Source organism: Peromyscus eremicus, chromosome 19 (genome assembly GCF_949786415.1).
Source record: "Peromyscus eremicus chromosome 19, PerEre_H2_v1, whole genome shotgun sequence".
Lineage (NCBI taxonomy): Eukaryota > Metazoa > Chordata > Mammalia > Rodentia > Cricetidae > Peromyscus > Peromyscus eremicus.
In genome coordinates this window covers 42,731,160-42,752,566 of record NC_081435.1, presented here as the reverse complement: position 1 = coordinate 42,752,566, position 21,407 = coordinate 42,731,160, and the positions used below count along the sequence as shown (strand labels likewise).

The window sequence follows — 21,407 nt, the reverse complement described above, 5'->3', positions numbered from 1 at the left end:
CTCAGATCAAGTGCTCCCTTCTGAGACTTCTGCCCAGCCAGAATTTCTACTCTACTGTCCGTTTTCCATTTTTACACACACACAGGGCCCCACTTACATCCTTATCACCCTGGTGGTTTCCCTGTGTCTCCTCTAGTTTCTCAGGTGGTAAATACACACACACACACACACACACACACACACTGCACGCACGCACGCACGCACGCACGCACGCACGCACGCACGCACACTTCCTTAACTACCCTGTGTGTGTATTGACAGCAGTATAAGAGCAAGGTGGGATGCCACCACTTCAGTCTGGCTGCAGTGGGATGCCACCACTTCAGTCCAGCTGCAGTGGATGCCACTCAAGGTGATTTAGCCAGGGTATGATGTGATTCCCACCTTAAGACACACTTGCTCGTATGTTCAGTGATCGGTAAGAAAGTGTGGCAGAGAACCAATTGTATCAGCCAGAAGGCTGTAGTGTGGGACTACATGAGGCCAGAATGTGGCATGGGCCTTGGAAAGAGGCAGACACATGATCTGTTTCAGAGCCCACGTTCAGCAGATCTGCCGATGAGTTCCATGTGGCCTGCGAAGGGACGATGATCAACAAAACTTGTGGGTTTCCTGGAAGCGAACACTGTGATGCTGGGGTGAGCACACTGGCCTTGGGGTGGATTGTCTGAGTCCAAATACCAGCCCTCATTCTTAGCAGCCTTCTGTCCTAGCAAAACTAACTTTGCGGTGTCTTGGTTTTCTTCTCTCCAACATGGGAGAGACATAGCTGTCTTCCCTCCCCGAATGTGGTGAGCTCTGCGCTTAGGCAGTATGACTGTGTGCTGGCACAGAGCACACCTGACTAAGTACTGGTTGTTGTTATGTCTGAGATAGAGAGACTGGGAGGAAAGGCATTAGAATAGATGGGGAGGGTGCAGATGAGAGGGGACCGATCAAGATTCCATTATTGAAATAACTGAATTGTTTGTTGAAAATACAGATGAAAAGACCACAGTCTTGAGATAAGAGGAGAGGCCTCTCCAGAAAACTCACAATGTGAAATCACCAGCATGAGGCTGATTTAGAAACATGTAAATGGATATCCCCAGGGGGATAGAGGCCAAGTCCAGAATTAACCCTTGAGTCCAGCTTGGGTTGGAGAGTTAGCCCCCAAAAATGAACCTGGGGGAATGTGTCTGTGTGTTACAAGGTGGATTCTGAGAGGATGAGGCAGGAGAGGACAGGACAAGGAGGAAAAAGGAAGCTTCTCAATTTGGAGCACTGATGAAGGGTGTATGAGAAAGGGGTCCATTGGGCCTGGTGCCATGGCGAGATCATCAGGCCACTTTTGTGAGGAGGACAGGCCAGCACAGTTGGGTGAAGGGGACAGCTTCACTGAACTGAGTGAGTTGAGAGTGAGGAGAATGTTTAAAGAGAACTCCTTACAAACAGCAGTAAGGGACTGGGCAGCCCTGCGGAGGTGAATGTTCCATTTTATTTCACAGTAAGCAGAGAGAACAGGAAGTGAATGGGAAGCTGGTCATCCCGGAGAGGTAAACGACGGCTTGGGAGGTGAAGTAGTTCAGATGTGCTGAAGAGCACAGCAAACAGGAAGACACTGGCCTTTAAGGATAGGATGCACAATGCTCAGGAAAAGAACAATAACAAGACACTGTGGCATTGTCAGACGAACAATTTGTGTTCAATTTAACTTTCTCCCTCCCTCCCTCTCTCCCTTCCTTTGTTTCTTTCTCTCTTCTTATTTTTGAGAGGATCTCATGTAACCCACGCTGGCTCACTATGTAGCTGAGGAAGAGCCTGTGTTTCTGAACCTCCTGCCTCCACCTCCTGAAATCAGGGATTACAGGCACCTACTACCACACCTGGTTTATGTGGTGCTAAGGATTGAACCCAGGACCTCATGCATCCTAGGCAAGCCCTCTTCCAACTGAGCTACATTTCCAGCCCTTAATTCTATGTCAATAATGAACTTCGAAGTAAAGTAGTCTGCTGAGAATGAAGGCAGAGGAAGTGTGTGGAAGGTTCCAGGCAGGGGGAGGTATGCAATAACCACGATGGAAAATGGGAGTCTACACAAGAAAAAATGGTGTGGCTGCTGATTGAGTCCCTGTCTGACATTTGAGATCCTACATTTCCAAAAGAGCTGCGGTGCTTGATGGGTCGGTTTTCTTTGTAGGACTCAGTTGTTAGGAATTTTATATTATAAATGTAAGGATACTCCTGTGGACTTCAAACTCCGGGGTTACATTCTAACTCAGAAGCCACGAGTCTGTAGCAGGCACACATGCATTCAAGGAAGCAGCTTTGGAATTTTACAGAAGACGTGGCAAACTTTCATTGCTCTAGACTGCTCTAATAGACACTTCTGAAATGAAGCAGACAGTCGGGGACTAGAGATTATTCATCCTATGTGATTTCTGAGAAAGCCATTGCAATTGGGCCACCATTGTAAAAGGGGCCAAGGTGATGCTCCAATCAGTCAGATCTCTATGGGCCAACTTCCAAACCGAAAATCATGCTTAAGTGTGACAAAGCCACTGCTTTGGCTTTAACAGTTACCAGATTCCTAACTGGCCTCAGCTTAGTTCACAGGAATGTGTATGCACAAGTAGGAACATATCCTTTGAAAATGTGTGTGTACAAGTGGGAACACATACTTTGAAAAACATGTGAGTAGGAGGGTGGTGGCTGTTCTCATTGTGGAAAACAATGAAGTGTTTTCAACCTCAGTTCTTTTCAGACTTGTGCACATACTTCTGGGAGCAGGGCAGCGATTCTAGTACGTTCTCTTCTCAGGTTACCTGTAGAGAAAGGCTTTCTGGGCCTGGGCTTTGTAACCCTACTCTGAGTGTGTTCTAATGTTCTTTGCCCATTATGGCAGGCAATTTCATGCTCCTGAGAGTGTGTAGACTCCAAAGGTGCCTTTATTTGATACAAAAGCCATCATAAAATATAGCTTTGAAATGGGATCCATGCAGCTCTGAAATGGGCTAGAATAGTGATTTCTATCCATAGGGAACTCCAGCATCCTGTTTCATGAAAAGAGATCTCCCAGAAGAGGCTCTGTGAGTAAAACTTTGGATATTTGTGGAGATTAATTTTGTTTAGGGGTGTTTTGACAACTGTCCCCCAATAGAAAAGGAGGGTGGCTTAGTACTCTGTCTCATTCATGATGAGACATCTGCTAAGGCCTGTGGTAGGGTATAAAGTTGTTCACACACAGGGTACAAAGAAACACCCTGGGAGGGCTCTGTACTAGGGCCCTGGGCACATGGGGACTCAGAATCTGTCACTCAGAATCATCTGACTCATCTGATGGAGGGTCAGCTGAGAGCCTATCTTGATGCTATGAAATCAAACGGGCATCATGGATCGGGATAGAGTTGGAGATGTTGTAGGCATCCATGAGTGTTCCTCGGCTCTGTGACTTGTCCCTAGTCTGTTGTTCCCTCATCACTCCCTCACTTGGTCCTACCTGCCAGGAACTCTTGTTCCACAAAGACAAAAACTGAGCGCAAGCTCGTTCTGTTTCCTCGTTTCCCACTCACGAGTTTTCTTCCACTGTCTGTCCTGGGTGCTTATCCCTTGGCTGTCAGGGGGACCTTCTCCCTGCACACTCTCACATCCCCTCATTCACCAAGCTCCACCTTTTGTCCTTTGGTCCCTCTATCACTTTCCAGCATCCTCGTTTCCCCTGCACCAGATCACCTTTCTATTTTGGATGAGGCTCCTAGTTTCTGAAGCCTGAGATACAGTAGCATCCTAGCTTCTCGTTTCTCTCTCTTACTCCAAACTCCACTGCAAAAAAACAAACAAAAACAAAAATGACTCACTCATTTTGTCTCTATTTTCTTCCAGAATCTTCCTTAGTTTGGATCCTCACGCTCTCTAATTGGGAGCCTTAGGACCGACCCCTCAACTGTTTTTCTTGTTTAGTCTGCTGTCCTTAACTTTGTGCTCCAGGAGATGGAAATGCTGGAGGTCAACCTCCCACCACACTCACATTCTCTCTCTCTCTCTCTCTCTCTCTCTCTCTCTCTCTCTCTCTCTCTCTCTCTCACACACACACACACACACACACACACACACACATATACACACACATGCACTCTCCAGAATTGCCCGTGAACTTGGGAGCCAGGATGTCGGGAGAGGTGGGATACATCTCACTTTGTACTCAGCAAACTCTTCCAGTTATTTTGGAGTTCGGAGGTTTTTGAATCTTATGCTGAAAGACAAGCCAGGTCCTTTGAACTGTGGGATGTGAAATAGATGCTGGGAGGCACAAGCTTGCCTCCTGCTCAGTTCTAGTTCACATTATGTTCCCCAACCAAGGGTTTTGTTCTTAAGGCGATGTGTCTCTGGGTGGAAGCCACACATGGTTTCTTGAATGAATATCAGAACCTACCTGGTTCCTGGCTCTCCCAGGGGCAGAATTGAAATCAGTTTTTCTTTGTTTTTTTTTTGTTTTGTTTTGTTTTTTGTTTTTTTTTGTTTTCTTCCAGTGAGTTTTAGATGTGTATCCACATTGGAAGCAATGGGCTACCACTTTGACTCCTCAGAACAATCCTCTTTGGTAGCTGGGAGTCGTGTAAAGCTTCTTGACAGCACAGGACGTGTGACACAATGCACTTGTGCTCCAACCTTCTGCAGCTCTGTCCCTTGTCACAGTTAGCTCTGATTTTACTGGGGAGATGACATTTGAGAGGAGCTTGTGGGTTCAGGAGGAGTTCGTTAAGTGGAGGATGAGAGGAAAGGTATTTCAGGCTGAAGGAATGCTATAAACAAAGACACGGGAGATGGAATTACAAAGCATTGTGCCACTAACAAAAGCAGAGTGGAACAGGCTGAGCACAAGGAAGGAGACCGTGTAAAGGAGAAGTGTGTAATCAGCCTTGAAGAGCTAGGAATCTGGGCTGTCGTTGAAAGCCCACAAAAAGTGGTAGTCATGGTGTTAGGAGTGTTTACATGCCACTGTCTCAGGGACTGCCACTTTGTGACTTTATTTCCCAGAGAAAGAAAAATTGCTGTCTAACCTCTCACCTGGGAATCCAGAAGGAGACTACATCCACACTAGCGCCCCAGGAAACACTCAGAGCCCTCTTAGACTCTGCTCTGGATGACTGGTTGCTTTTGCTTGGCTTCTGAAGGCAATGGCATTGGTCATCCAGGTATTGTTTACATTGGTGGGAGAAAGGCCCTTCAATGAGACCAGCTCCTTCTGGAACACTGTCTCCCCCTTACCCTCCCTCATCCACCTTGACACCTCTTACCAAGGGGATAATTTTGATCTTCGAGATTGTGGACCGTAACTTCCTAAAGGAGACAGGCTGTTAGCATCCCATTTGGCGCCCGGTTTTGAAGAGGCACCAAGATGTTTTCTATCCGATGGGGAGCCTTAACCTTCCTAAGTGGCTGCGAAGCTCAGTACTCCTGCAGGTGATCTAGTGTGGTCCCCACTCTTTAGTTCAGCCTCTGGCTGTTCTGATTTCCCAGGGATAACAAAGAACTTTGAAAGAAGCCACTACCAAGGCAGCCCGAGCTCACAGAGGAGCTTCAAATGCCTGCCTCTGGTTCAAGTGGATTTATTTGATCAGTTTAAAAGATTTGCTGCCCCGATTGGGCCGAGAAGTCTAAAACAAAGACTTAAGGAGGAGAAGCAAGGGATCTTAAGATTTTGTTTTGTTTCGGTAAATGAATGTCCATATTTCTTGTTTAATTTTCATCACTGGATCTTGCGAGATGAAAGAAACAAGTCATTTTGTGACTCCCAGGGCAAGACACCTCTGCCTTGACTGATAATAAAAAAGAGCCGGATGGTAGGAAGGCCTGGAAACGGGGCTCAATCACTCCCTGCAATTACTGTGTCTTATTGATAACTAGCAGCTCCATCCAACAAATACCATCTCTGGAACAAAGCCTGTCACAGATCAGACTGAATCCATTAAAAGCTTTGATTAACATGTCCCTGGGGTGTGCTGGGGAAACTTTCTACATCAAATGACAGCCTATCGCTGCTGCCTCTGACTGGCTCTGCTGAAACACTCTCATGTTTTAATCTAGTGCACAGTTTAAATTAAAAAACGGCAATGACTTTGTGTGACCTAAATATGAGCCTCTTCTATCCCGCGTGGGATTTATCAACTGCTAACAGATTAAGTGCTCAGAGAAGCGACAATTAACCTGCCTGTGTGGTGGCTAATATTAATTATATTAATATTAATTATATACATACATAATTATGTATGTATATATACACATACACGTGTGTGTGTATACACTGTTCATAATGTGTGTGTGTGAGTGTGTGTGTACACTGTTCATAATCTGTGTACAATCTTTCATTCTGTCCTTCAATGATTCCCAGAGAAAGGGTCACACTTAATTTGCTTCATTTAGTGCACACAAAGCTTTGTGTTTCTTGTTGGTGGAAAACAAATTCGTTTGTGTTTGAGGAGCACACTGTTTACCCTCTCTGGTACTTCTGCTGTTGATGTTGTCAGTTTCTCTCTGACGTGGATATATTGTGAATGTAGCCTTTTAAGACTGAGATAAAGCTCACTTTTTCCACCGTGGAATTACTAGGGGCAGGGGCCTATCTGTTGTCTACACAAATATGTCTTTTCTACTTTTTGGAAGCTATTCAGTCTTGATTGACTCTCCATGTGCGTGCATGTGCGTGCGTGCGTGCGTGTGTGTGTGTGTGTGTGTGTGTGTGTGTGTATGTGTGTGTGTGTGTTTTCTTCACTCTTACTATATACTGTCCTAAAATACAAGTTTCAAGTGATCATATGTGGGGACTACCATGACCCGCATCATATAGTCAAAAAGAAAAACAATCTCTTGACCTATGGCACAGTTCCCACCATACCCCTCTTTCCATTTCTTTATTTGTTTATTTATTTTTGGCACTAGGTCTTGAATCCAGGGCCTGGCGCTCGCTAGCGTGTACCCCACTATTGCGTTACACCCCCAGGCTTCTTCACAGTATTTAAACTAGGAAACTGGTAGAAGACAAATTGGCCTTTTATTGGCAGAATTCTTACCGCAAGTTTACTCCTGACAGCTACTCATTGTGGTGGAAGGGGGAAAGAAACTGAGCTCCTAGAACAAAGAGCAGCGAACTGGAGCACAGCTGTCCTAGGGACCCACAGTGTCCGCCTCCGTGCCAGAGAGAGGCTTTCTCTACCAGTGCCCAGGGGATGAGCCATGATTCTCCAGGCTCACTGCTCATCCCTGACTGGGGACTCATGGCACCTCCATCGTTTACCACAAAGTGTCTTGTGTGGTTACAGAGGGCAAGGCAGGGAACCTTAAGGCAAGAGATCACTATGATCGGTCTTTAAAACCGCATTTTGTAGTTAATCTGACGTCCGCAAAAATGGAATGTCTGCACTGTGAAGCAATGGCTTCCAGTGGTCCACATAGGCAGGGGGGTGAGTACCAGGTAAAAAGATAGTAGGACAGGGTTTGTGAGGCTTCCCAGTCTGAGCAGATCAGTTAGAGTTTGCTAGAGAGTCAGAACCTATAGGATGCACACACACACACACACACACACACACACACACACACACACATGCTAAGTCAACTAATGTTAAAATACTAACAACAGCTGCATCACACCAGACAGGCCAAGAACCCAGTAATTGCTCAGTCTTTGAGGCTGGGTGGCTCAGTACACTTCCTATTCCCATAGTGGCGATCTGTCACAGAAGAAAGCAACAACTCAACACTTGTTTAGTCTATGAGGCTGGGTACTTCAGCAATCACAATCTGGTGCCGAAGACATGGAGGGTTCCTGGGGAACTGCTGGTCCTTGGTTAGTGATGGAAGACTGGGAAGGCTGGTTCTGATGTCCATGAACCAATAATCAACAACAGCTGTAGAAGAATTTCTAAACAGTCTTATTAAATAAGAAACACAGAGCCAAATACAGAGGTGCAAGCCATAGAGATCAGAGCAATAGCCGCCAACTAACCTCAGCTCACCATGTCGCTGTAGCTTCCCAAGAGAACCTCTTCCTGTCTAACCTGAGCCTTTATTGCCTTCCTGTTCTGCCTTCTCACTGGCTCTAAGCCCAGCCACATGACTTCCTCATCACTGCCTGTCTATACAGACCTCCAGGTCTCTATGGTTGGTACTGGGATTAAAGGCATGTGTCACCACACTTGGCTGTGTCCTTGACCACACAGAGACTCTGCCTGCCATGTGATCAGATTAAGGGCATGTGCTACCACCACCTGACTTCTGTTTATGGCTGACTATGACCTCTGATCTCCAGGCAAACTTTATTTATTAACATACAAATAAAATATCACATGTCAGCACAAATAAAATATCACCACACACAGCAAGAGGGTGAGTCAACTCAGCAGCAGAGCGGAAGCCAGGGGAGCAAAAGACAGACACTCTCCTGCCATGTACATTTTCACCAGAGTTGCCACCAGAAGGTAGCATCCGTACTTGAGGTGGGTCTTCACATCGGTTATGTCAGTCAGAAGAAGCATTTTGTTGAGGCTCCTTTCTCAGATGACTATAATCTGTGGCACGTTGACAATAAAATCAACCATCACACTTTTTTTCCCCTTGAAAACTATATTGTGTTGTTTTTCTTTTGTTCCCACAACACTTGAAATCTCACCAGATTATAAATTTCACAGAGGCATGAATTTTGGAATCTTCCTCATAATTGTTTTCCTAGACTGTAAGGAAGTTTAACTGGATAGTTAAAGCACCCGCATACATGTATTTATTGAGTGAATTTATTGACTAGTCTATAAGTATTTACTTGGCTCTGGAGTAGCTCATAACATACCATCACAAAAATGAGATGACAAGCAAAAAAATTAAAAAGTCATCTAATTAAAAAAGTTACAACTATATATATATATATATATATATATATATACATATACATATACATATAAAAGAAGAAGAAAGGAACACCAATAAAATATCACGGAAGTAAATTTTTTATGGCATCAGGGATAATTGATAATTATTTACCAAGGATTATTTCTGGGGGCCTTCACCAATCTTCTGCAGGGGTGCAGCAGGTATCTCCACACCATACATGGATGTACAACTTCCTGTGGTGGTTAAATCTTCTTTGTCAGGTTGACCGGGTTTGCAGTCACCCAGGAACACACTGTTGTAGACATGTCTCTGAGGGCATTTTCCGAGAGACCGACAGATCCTGACAGGGGTGGCATCATCTTATAGGGATTAAATAAGAAGGAAGGAAGCAAAGGGCCGGCTGTGCCCCAGCACTCATCTTCCTCTGTGTCCTCATTGTAGACTCGGTGTGACCAGCGGCCTCACACTCCCAACGCTGTGTCTTCTGACCATAATGGACTGCATCTTCTTTCAGACTGTGAGCCAAAATGTAGTTTAAAAAAAAAACCCATTGCTTCTTAAATAATTTATCGTGTGTATTTGTGTGAGCGCATGAGTGTGTGCGTACATGTGTCAGTGATCCACTGCAGGTCAGAGAACAACTTCTACCATGTGAGTCCCAGGGTTTGAACTCAGATGTTCAGGCATGTCAACAAGCGTCTTATCTGCTCAGTCACATCAACCAAAAGGTATTTTGTGATAGTGATGTGAAATGTAACTAATATGTTGCCTTTCCTAAAAGTAAACTGACATGTCCAGGAGCATACTAGGGAGAAGAGATTGAGTGGAAAATCCAAGGCACATTTGTCTAGGCACATTAATCTAATGTTCTCCATCACTACAAGGAATTTGATATTTATTTAATAACTCTTTTCTGTAAACTTGCATTAAATTCTGATGTTTAAAAAAGTGCTCCATAATATCATTGCTTTAAATATTAGTGGGTGATGCCTTAGCATTTGTGTTATATTAACACATTTGAGGCCAACAAAAGGGCTAGCTCTGAGTATAATGAATTTCCCATTGGAACAAGGAAGGCTGTTAGGGCATGGGATAAATGCATACCTCTGTCAGGAAGTATTTGTCTCCTTCTGTGTAGGTCACCAAGGAGTGTGCTGTGCAAAAATATTGTGTTCTTGGTTCTTTGGACAGAGCCTCATCTCTGGTGGAAGGTCTAACATTGTTGTCAACTTGGAGTTGAGAAAGGAATGAGCCAGGGGTCTTTCAATTACTCCTTCTAGGTATTAGTGCAATCCAGTTGAGAAAGTTAGAATTGTAAGTCTATATAATTGTAATTATATAGAATTATAATTCCATGAATATTATTCATTCTCACCAGGCTGTCTTTCTTGTGGAGTGAAAGATATTTTAATGCCTTGACTTAAAATCTTTTTTGATCCTAACAAGCACTTTGGTCAGAAAAATTCTGTCTTTACCTACACAGTGTATCTAGTTATCTTGCATATAGCTAACAAAATTGCTAGTTCCTCTGTAGTTGGAACTTTTCCTGTGTCCCACCCAGTCCTACAGCCACTCAGACCCAAGAAAACATACGGAGCCTTATATTACTTACAAACTGTATGCCCTAATGGCTCAGGCTTCTTGCTAGCTGGCTCTTAACAACTTAACTCAGCCCATTTCTATTAATCTATGCATTGCCAAGTGTCTGTGGCTTACCAGTATTTTCACATCTTGCTTCTCCTGGCAGCAGCTTGCAGCTTCTGCCCCACTGTCCTTTCCTCTCCTCTCTCTCTCTCCAGTTCAAATGTACTACCTAACCTTATTCTGCCTCACCATTGGCCAAACAGCCTTATTTATCAACCAATCAGAGCAACACATATTCACAGAAAGACATCCTACAGCATTCCTCTGATAGGGAGACTATACCTCAGGAAATTCATGAACAAAACAATAACAACAAACAGTATTTTGTCACTCTGTTGAATTGTGCATGAGGAGGTCAGGAGAAATGTCAAGTGACTTCCTCTATCACTCTCCATCTAATTTTTTAGACAGGGCTAGGCTGACTGGCCATCAAGTTCCCAGGATCTGCTTGCTGTTCTTCATCCAGTCCCAGTGCTGGGGTGACAGGAACTCATGGCCATGCCCAGCTTTTCTGTAGGTACTTGGCATTTGAACTCTGGTCTTCTTCCTTTCATAGCACACATTCTTCATCTTCTAAGCTTGGAGAATGACTCTTTAAAACAACTATACCATTACAGAAAACCTTATTCTGACACTACCAAAGTGATGCTGCAGAATTTCTTCAGGAATCTTGTGGTGGGTATAGGAGTTGCTACTGCCATCTGATTGTGTGGTGCTGGGATATACTGGGCTTGCTTCTCAATGAATTAAAGAAAGGTAGAGGTAGGAGCAGGAATGTAAATCACTAGGAGGAAATAGCACCAAGAAAGGATTCTGTCTAAAGTGGAGTTTGATGGAGAGTAGGCCCGAATGACTAGATTCCCAAAAGTAATTGTGGAACAGGAAGAATTTGATTGGTAGAGAAAATGGTTGTACATCAAGGGTGGATGCTTTCTACAAACTGAAGAATCCCAGGATTCTTGTTGAAATTTGATTCTCTTAGACTATGGCTAGAGGCTCTAATTCAGGCCAAGTTGAGTAGAGTGAAGTTAAGTCATAGAGACATTCTTGGTTTGCACTCAATAATCATGTTATGATACCATCATAATGATTTGAAATGGACACCACTGTGATTCCCGTTTCCTAGGTAAGGCCACTGAGATCTTCCCAGAATCAAAACCTTTGAAATGACAGAGCTGGGATATAAAAACTGAACATTGAGTCCCAGTCTGTACACTGAGACAATTTTGTGTATTTTGTTTACCTAAGAAAGTGTGACTCAGATATCCTGTAGAGCATATAAGCTCTTAGCTTCTCAGCTATAACATCTATAGACATTGACTGTGTGGTACATATTAGATGCTAAACACTGTTGCATATTCTTTTTTTTTTTTTTTTTTTTTTTCCGAGACAGGGTTTCTCTGTGTAGCTTTGGTGCCTGTCCTAGATCTCGCTCTGTAGACCAGGCTGGCCTTGAACTCACAGAGAGCTGCCTGGCTCTGCCTCCCGAGTACTGGGATTAAAGGCATGCGCCACTACCGCCCAGCTGTTGCACATTCTTAACTACTCCTGAAGGAGAATTACTTATTTATTATCCCCGTTTCATACATGGGGACATCATATATATGTATACACACACATACACACACACACACACACACACATATATGTGCATACATGCATAAATTTCTGATTAACTATTTTCTTCCCTCCCTCCCTCCCTTCCAAGAAAAGCTACTATCCATCTGGAGGAAGACCTGCTGGGGCTAGGGTCATTTTTTTTATCTTCAAATTTGCTGTGTAGGTAAAAGATGTGATGAGTCCACAAACGACTGTTTGCTGATCTCAGAGGCACACAGTGTTGACAAAAGAAGCTGAGTCAAACAGAAACAGCAACCGAGGTGAAGAAAACATATGTTTATATATGTATTTAGGTATGTATATGTCTATATCTATCTATCTATTTATCTATCTTATCCATTTATCTATCTATCTATCTATCTATCTATCTATCTATCTATCTATCTATCTATATCCTGGTTCTATATGATTCTTAAGATTATCATGGGTAATTATCCTCCTTACTTTTGAAACTTCAGTGTAAGTCTGCAGTTGGTACACACACACACACACACACACACAAGCACACATCTGTACACGTGTGCAAAATCGCTATGAGATCACAAAACATCATCCCTTGCAGTGAACTCAATCTTTGTCTTTCGCTTGCTGCTCAGTTGGAACACGGAGTTGATGTCTCTGGATGAGCCTTGGAGACAGTCTAAGCAGCAGCAGCAGCATGTCCTCTGTGGGAAGCTCCTCCTCTGCTCAGTTGTCAGTAAAGTGGTCTGGAGAGTACCATGACATACTCAGCATCATTGGCACAGGAGCCATGTTCGTGCTGGAGACTGAGGTCCCTGAGGTGGCTGTAAAGCAGCTCCCCAAATGTTCTCTGAGTAGAAGATGGGCATGGCTAACAAGTCAACCCCAGCACAGTCTTCCAGCAGGTGTGAGTTTCCTTCCTAGCATGGCCGCCTGGCTCTCAGCCTCTTTTGTTTCTATCCCAATGCCAGCTTCTAGTTCGCCATCCTTTTCTTTCTTTCAGCTACAAACCATCTGGAGGAAAACCTGCTGGGGCTCAGGTCATTTTTTGTACCCTTTAAAATTGTTGCGTAGGTAAAAGATTTCATCAAGCCTGTAAATGACCCTACTCAGATCTCAGAGGCACATGGCGGCATCCACAAAGGGCTCCTTGGTGAAAAAGCTGAGTCAAACACAGGTAGCAACAGAGGCGAAGAGGAGCATGTTCCAGCTACAAACCGGGCCGAGGAATACAGATCTGCCCAATTATAATTCAAACAAAAACAAGCGAGAAACTGTTGTAGTTGAGGCACTCTTGGCTGAGCATCTGGGTTTTGCATGCATGCATGCATAATTAAGCTTCAGGCAGCTGCAGGCAGCTGCAGGCTTCTGCAGTGCAACAGGGCGGGCGGGATATCATGCTACACAGTGGTTGCATATCAAGGAGCTCTTTTTAAATTCACATGAATGCTATGATTAAAAAGACACCAGCAAAAGTTAAACAGCATTCAAGACATCAGTGAATTGTGATCCAGGTCACGAGGAAAACAATGGAAAGCGACCTGGTTTCCTCTCATTGTTCTGCTTCCTCCACACAGATGAGAGCAGCACTGCGGACTTTGTCTTAAAATACACACACTCGGTAGATCAAAGGGATCAATGCACAGTTAAGCAACTTCCAAGGCACCACAGGAAGGGAAAAAATTGTCTGCTTTGTTTTGAAAGACAACAGAGAAAAAAAAAATCACGCACATGCATTGGTGTAGTCTGATATGCAGGTAGTTAGCTTTCAGAAGAATTAAATATTCATGGGATATACAAATCTCCCCCATTATATTTTTTGATATATATGAAGCCTTGCACTCAATGCCCCTTGTGTTTACATAATAGACGGGCGTTCTTGCCACAGATTCTATCCCATAATGTCACCCGTCCACAGCAGAGCTGCCTTTGAGGGACCAAGCAGGCAGGACCAGGGAGATCACCAAGGTGCTGGGGACACAGTCCACAGTGCTTGTTTCTCATCCCCAGTGTGGTACTGCTATATTGGTTATTTCATTGCTCACCCTTGTGTGACAGGGAATGAAAGGGCTTTCTTGGGGGCCTTTAATCTGATTAAGCACTCAAGGGTGACCACTGGTAAGGGTGCGGTGCCCAGGACAGGGTGGGCATTGCTGCACGCAGTGGATTTGCCATTTCTGAAACTCCCTACCCGCCTCCTTCTGGCTTTCTTCCCCAGCTCATGTGCCAACTCACACAGAAAACAGGATTCCAAGAGGGGTTTTGTTGAAGGGGCAAGATGAAAAGGATGGTCTTGCTCCTTATAGGAGGCTGAAATAAAGAATTTAGTAGTCAGAGATCAGCGGGATGAATGGAAACAAAACCTGCTTAAAAGAAGGCGTTAAGAAGGTGGGGAGAGCAACAACAAGAAAACAGTCCTCCAGATTTCGAGTTGATTCTGAGTTTAGTTCATTTTAATCCAGTTAGGACACGTACTCTGCTGATTCTATTCACTGGACTCATCCGCTCTACACTGTGGCGGAATTATCTTCGCCTCTTTCCTCCCAAGCTTAGGGACACATTCCCCCATAGTAGATGAGTAATTGATAGAGGCAGGGCTGCCCTGGCTTTCCCTAGGCATGTGGGTGATTGTGTTTGCACATGAGGTGGCTGTTGGAGAGCATTCCGTGTGTTGTCCTAGACCCCAACTTCTTACATTTCTGCCATTGCCCCCGTCCTCAGATGACTTTCAGCTTACCCCCAACTTCAGATGTGAAGCTTTCGTTCTCTAGGGGAACATGGAAGTGTAGCTATAGCTTTAAGCTACTGTTTTTAGTTCCTTTGGATATGGACTGAGAAGTGGGGGTGGTTCTTTCTTGTTTTGTATTTGTGGAGTGGAGGTGGTGGGAATGTGTGTGTGTGTGTATGTGTGTGTGTGTGTCTATGTTTTGGTCTGGCTATATAGTGCAGGTTTACCATTACTTATCATCCTCCTGCCCAACCTTTGGAATGCTGGGACTATAGATGTGAACCGCCAAAGGTAGTCCAAACAGGTCTATTTGAGGTGGCAGCCTCCATCCAGCTTCCCTCAATAACTACTCTTTGACAGCCCTATCAACAGTGTGCAAGTATTTCTTTCCTTCTACATTGTCACCTATACTGTCTTTTGACTTTTTGGTAATTCCTTTCTAAACTAAGATGGGGTCTTCCTTCTGGCTCTGACTTGCAGTTCCCTAATCAATGCATAGGTTGAGTATGTTTTCAGGCATCCACTGGTCATTCACATGTCTTCTCTTGAAAACTAAGTTCTTTGCCCATCTTTCACTACAGTTGTTTTTCTGCTGTTGAGTCATAGGAGTTCCTTGTATATTAGGTATCAATTCTTTTTGGATTTATAGTTTGTAAATACTTTCTTCTGTTTCCATAGGTGGCCTTGGGGTTTCGTTGACTGTTTTCTTTCACTGTAGAGAAACTTTTCTTCCTTCCTCCTTCCTCCTTCCTTCCTTCCTTCCTTTCTTCTTCTTCTTCTTCTTCTTCTTCTTCTTCTTCTTCTTCTTCTTCTCCTCCTCCTCCTCCTCCTCCTCCTCCTCCTCCTCCTCCTCCTCCTCCTCCTTCTAACATAGACCTAGTTTATTTGATTTTTGTTATATAGTCTTTTGTGGTTGATTAAACGAATCATCACTGACGCCAACATCAAGGGATATCCCCCCCCCCCTCTGCTTTCTCTTAGGAGCTTCATGATTTTACATCTTTAGGCTTAGGTCTGTGGTCTGTTCTTCTGTAAGTAGATGTCCAGTGTCCCCAACATCTTTCACTAAAGAGCACATTCATCCTCTCTCCACTGTGTTCGTGGTACCTTTGCTTGGATGACTGTAGGTGTGGGCTGCTTCCTGAATCTTCCTCCCTCCCAAAGCTCTCTGACATTGGTTTCTACAACCATTCTGCTTTGCCTGAAATCTGAAACTGTGATGCCTCATGTTTTATTTTCCTTGTTCAAGATATATTTGAATAATTAGCGTCTTTCATGGTTCCACATAGATTTTTAAATTATTTGTTCTACTTCTGTGAAATCTGCCATTGATGGTTTTGACAAGAACTGAATTAAATCTTAGCTAAGTTTAACAATATTAACTCCATCATTCCATGAACATGAGATATGTTTCCACTTATATCTTAATTTCTTTCATCAACTTAACATGTGGGTCTTTCATCATTTGGTGAAATTATACATTTGGATTTTTATGTTATTTCCTTATATTTTATTTCAATTTGTTTTTGTTTTGAGAGAAGATCTTTCTACATAGCCCAGGCTGGCCTCAAACTTGTGATCCTCTCTTATGTCTCCAGAGTGCTGGATTCACAGTGCTAATTGAAATGGGGTTGTTTTCTGCTCCCCTCTTTCTCATAGCTGATTATTAGGGCACATAAGTGTGGCCAATTGTTCTGTGTTGATGGCAGCTTTCCTAAATTTGTGTGTCAGACTTCAGGGGGTCATGGAGCCTTTTAGGGCTTTCTACATACAGGATTGTGTCCTCTGTAGACAAAGATAGTTTTATTTTTTCCTTTTCAATTTGGATGTTTCGATTTCTTTTTCTTGGCTAATAGAGAATCTTCATGGTTTCTTGCGAATACTGCATGCCCCCATTAATTCATCAAACTCAGCCATTTGGGAAAGGAGCTGTTTATTTACACTTCTGCAAGAGGAAATAGGACTGGATCCATCTTTGCATTTGACTGTTGCTATCAAAGCCTTTTCATTTCTGCAGAGCAGAAGAAACCTTGCTTGGACAATAATCATACTATCTACCTTACAGGCATGGAAATAATGCTGTTAATTTTAATAGCACTTTGGCAAAAACAAAAGCCAAGTGCCTCTCCCTTTGCCTCTATGGAGCCCTCTCCTAGCCCACACATATCCGTTCACAGCTCAGCTGTGATTTTTGGATCTTTCTTACCAGGATGTTTCAAAAGAGATAAGTGCTAGGAATCGACGCACATGATCTTAATTACCAAATACAATTTGTTTTATTGCAAGCCATTCATTTCTCAATGGCCAGGAGACAAATGCACTAAAGATAAACCTACCTTACTGTGAGGCTGAAACAGTTGTTCAGTAATTCACATTCTGACTTTTCTGTTAAAGATTCCCTGAACTCTAAGGATACCCACCCAAAGGTGCTACTTCGTTAAAAGCACTGAGCATCTGCTGCATGTTTTCTTCCTTTTATGTTGCCTTTATGAGACTCCCAGGCACTCAGCTGACCATTTTTGTGATTATATTTTCAAAATGCGTGTTTCTTAAAATTATGAGGTAAGATACATTCCTTGTAGAATTACAACAATTAAAGATGTCGAAAACATATGGATGTAGTTTAGTGTCAGATACCCTGGGATATCCAGAGCACATATGGATGTCTGAGAATTTGATGAGTACTGAACAGGAGCCTAGAGAGCTACATCTGTATCCAGTGACCTAGTCACCCAAGATGGAAATCAGGGGGAGCAGGGGGTCCTCTTTTTATTTGGAGGATTGAGCAGGGGGCCTTTATGTCCTGCACAACCCCAATTCTCTCAATTTTATATTTTAAATATCTATAGACTTGTGGCCTCTTAGCCACTGTGTGTTAAGTAGCTTCTAGCCTGGTCATTTTTAAACCCATCCCACCAACTGAACAACCTAAGCCAACACTGATCTGGTGCAATCAGTTCCCTATAAATCCCTAATAGGTAAGCTCCTCCCTCCCACAAGCAGAAGACAGACAAGCTGTGTGGGTGCCCCACCCTCCCTGCATTAGGCACTTCTCTTGTCGTTGACAGTTTGGATCCCACAAAGGAGGACCCGCAGAAGGCCTTTGTAGTCTCCGGGCTTAGATTTTGCAGTCCCTTCTACCTACAGCATTCTGCAATATTCCATCTAGGCTCACTCCGGATCACCCAGTAACACGTGGTTTAGGGACCATAGCATACTTAATGTCCTCTCTATTTCACACTTTCCCAGAGGGGTGCACCTACCACTCTTTCTCCCCACCCCAATGTACTCAACCTATGACCCACTGATTGTCTGCATAGCTGAGAATCAGTGCAGAGACTTTGATCAACCCTTTGGATGTTTCTGTAAAGAAGAAGTATAGCGCGTGCCCAATTGTTGTTTCTTACACGAGGAAAGTGTTGAGTTGGAAAGAAACATAAGGAGCTTAGGACAAATTACCTTAAAATCTGGAACATTTGCACTTTGAGAAACACACAGAAGACCCAGAAAGGTTACTTTAGCCTTCCATTACCCTTCTTGTTGGAAGTAGGTCATAAAATAAGGAAGGATTTTTATAACCTCCTGCTGAAGCCTCATGCAAGAGGTTCACTCCCTATACCAGGGAGAAATGGCCTTCCTTCTTTCTGAAGACCCAGGATCCCAGGGAAGAACAAGAACAGACAATATTTGCTGCGTCCCCAGTTCATTACTGAGATCAAACCATCTTTGCCACACTGAACAATACCAGTCCTGGTCATGCTTCATGAGAACTAACAAAAGCATAATTTTAAAACCACAGTGTTAGGTCCTTATTTCCTTAGAAAGTTTCCAGTGTCTTGTAAAACTTATTGGATGAATTTGCATGCTATTGTCTTGTTATTCTATGCTTTATTATAGGGGCTGCCTAGCATGGGAGAACATAAGGACACCTTTTCTCTCTATGGCAGGGGTAAGAACTGAGGCTGGAGAAAGCAGGACCCCACAAGACTGGAGCCTGTAGGGAACCCACTTTCCTGTCCTGCAGCCATGCTGTACTGTCAGCTGACATTACTTTCCCCCTCTGTGGGAAGAAAGATGAGAGAAATGAAAGCATGTCTTCACTGTCAGCTCTCTCTGCTTACACAAACCTGACTTTGGAGAATGTCCTGGACACATGGCATGTGCATGGATTTGTGACTCCAATGATACAAGGTGTCACTGGGCTTATCCATGCTCAACTCTAAAGCACCGACCACTGGAAGCTATCGAACATCACCTTGTTCCCAATAGCTAACCCCTTTGCCTTGCCTGGCTTCTTGGAGAATGAACTGATACAATGTGTGTGCTGTATGAAAAGTGTAGTGTTTGGGGCTGGCAATATGGCTCAGTGGGTAAGAAGGCTTGCTGCCAAGCCTGAACATCTGTGTTCTATACCTAGATTCCTTGATAGAAGTAAAGAACCGACTGGCAAGTTGTCCTCTAAAGTGAACATGTATGCCAGGTCACAAGCACTCATGTATATATGTGTGCACAAGTACACACAAATAAATAAACAAATGTAATTTCAAAAAATTAAAAGAAACCCCAGTTTAATATTAATTATTATATGTAAATAGGGCCATGAAAATTAGATTCTTGTCTTAAAAAAAAAGATCAGTTTATTTTTATTTTATGTGTGTTGGTATTTTCCCTGTGTGTATGTACATGTACCATATGGTCCTATAGGACAGAAAAATGTTTTGGATCCCCTGGAGCTGGAGTTACAGAGAGTTCAGAGCCACTATGTATGTGTTGGGTACCAACCTTGGGTTCTCTGCAAGAGCAGCCAATGCTCTTAACCTCAGAGCCATCTCTCCAGCCCCTAGGTCCTTTTCTGTTTTGTACATTTCACTTAATTCCAGAGAGTCACAGACTATAACAAAGCAAGGATGCCTAGAAATCACTCCACTGAATCCCCCTGTTTCATAGACAAACAGGTCAACGTTGATAAACATGCCTCTGGATAGAGAGGAGACAGATGTGCCACATAGGAAAATGGCAGTTTATAAAGGTAAAAAGGAACCCCCGGGTTAGGATGAGGAGTTTAATTTTAATTGGGCATGTTAATTAGGTGAGCCAAAGGGGGCTTTTGACTGCTGGACTTCAATACTTTGATAGCCGGACCTTGATTGTCAGCCTTAGGAGGCAGCTTTGGCCAACTAAGGGACTAGACCCTGGGGGCTAGCTTCGGGAGTGTAATCTAAGGCAGAGGGAATCAGGCAGAAGAGGCTTGCCAGAGCCCCATGCTTGAATGCGCTGGTGTTCCTTCATCAGAAACTGACCTGGCCAGAGTCCATCGACCTGGCCAGTATCCAATTCAAGCTTGCTTTAAATTTGGCTCAAAATTGTGGAACTAGTTTTTCTTTTTCTTTCTTTCTTTTTCTTTTCTTTTTTTTTTTTTGGTTTTTTGAGACAGGGTTTCTCTGTGTAGCTTTGCGCCTTTCCTGGAACTTACTCTGTAGCCCAGGCTGGCCTCGAACTCACAGAGATCCGCCTAGCTCTGCCTCCCGAGTGCTGGGATTAAAGGCATGCGCCACCACCACCCGGCCGGAACTAGTTTTTCTCTTGCAAATCTCAGTATTAACACGAGCCCCGAATCACTTCTGCCTCCAGGTTCTAGCCGGTGTCTGTTCTAGTTGGTTTGCTCTTGCCTCACCTTCTGACATGGATGGCCTCAACCTCTCTATCTTTGGGACGCCTTCTGTCTCTTTGGTTAGGTATGGCACCTACCTGCCTTCTAGCTCTGCAGCGCTTTGTGCACACACTGGTCCCAGCATTCACCACAAGGTAGTGAGAGCCTGTGAAGTCTTCAATGACTAGAACAGGTGAAAGAACACACCCTGTAAGCCTCCAAAGAAGCTGCTTTCCAGTAGCAGTTAAGGATTGTGAATTTGGGGAGGGGAGGTGGTTGTGGTGATAGTGTGTCCCCCAATATATTGTGCATCCTAATGAACTTATCTGGGGTCAGAGAACCTCACAGCCACTAGGTAGACATAGAGGCCAGATAATGGTGGCGCACACACCTTTAATCCTAGCATTCTGGAGGCAGAGATCCATCCGGATCTCTGTGAGTTCAAGGCCACACTGGCAACAGCCAGGCATGGTGACACACGCCTTTAATCCCAGGAAGTGATGGCAGGAAGCAGAAAGGTATATAAGGCGTGAAAACCAGAACTAGATCTGGTTAAACTTTTAGGCTTTTGAGCAGCAGTTCAGCTGAGATCCATTCGGATGAAGACTCAGGCTTCCAGTCTGAGGAAACAGGATCAGCTGAGGAATTGGTGAGGTGAGGAAGCTGTGGCTTGTTCTACCTCTCTGATCTTCCAATATTCACCCCAATACCTGGCCCTGGGTTTGTTTTTATTAATAAGACCTTTTAAGATTCATGCTACAGATGGTCAGAGAAAGGCATTATTAGTCAGGGTTCTTTAGAGTCACAGAATTTATAGAATGAAACTCTCTCTCTCTCTCTCTCTCTCTCTCTCTCTCTCTCTCTCTCTCACACACACACACACACACACACGCACACGCACACGCACACGCACACACACACACATGAATTTATTAGAATGACTTA

General features: G+C 43.9%; 1 long non-coding RNA gene across 1 annotated transcript; it reads left to right on the top strand.

The window, feature by feature from the left end:
- Nucleotides 1-229: 229 nt before the first annotated feature.
- LOC131895894 (uncharacterized) lies at nucleotides 230-19,297 on the top strand. Its single transcript, XR_009375312.1, has 3 exons — nucleotides 230-638; nucleotides 12,287-12,416; nucleotides 18,710-19,297. It is a non-coding gene; the product is annotated as an uncharacterized LOC131895894 (long non-coding RNA).
- The last annotated feature ends 2,110 nt before the right edge of the window (nucleotides 19,298-21,407 follow it).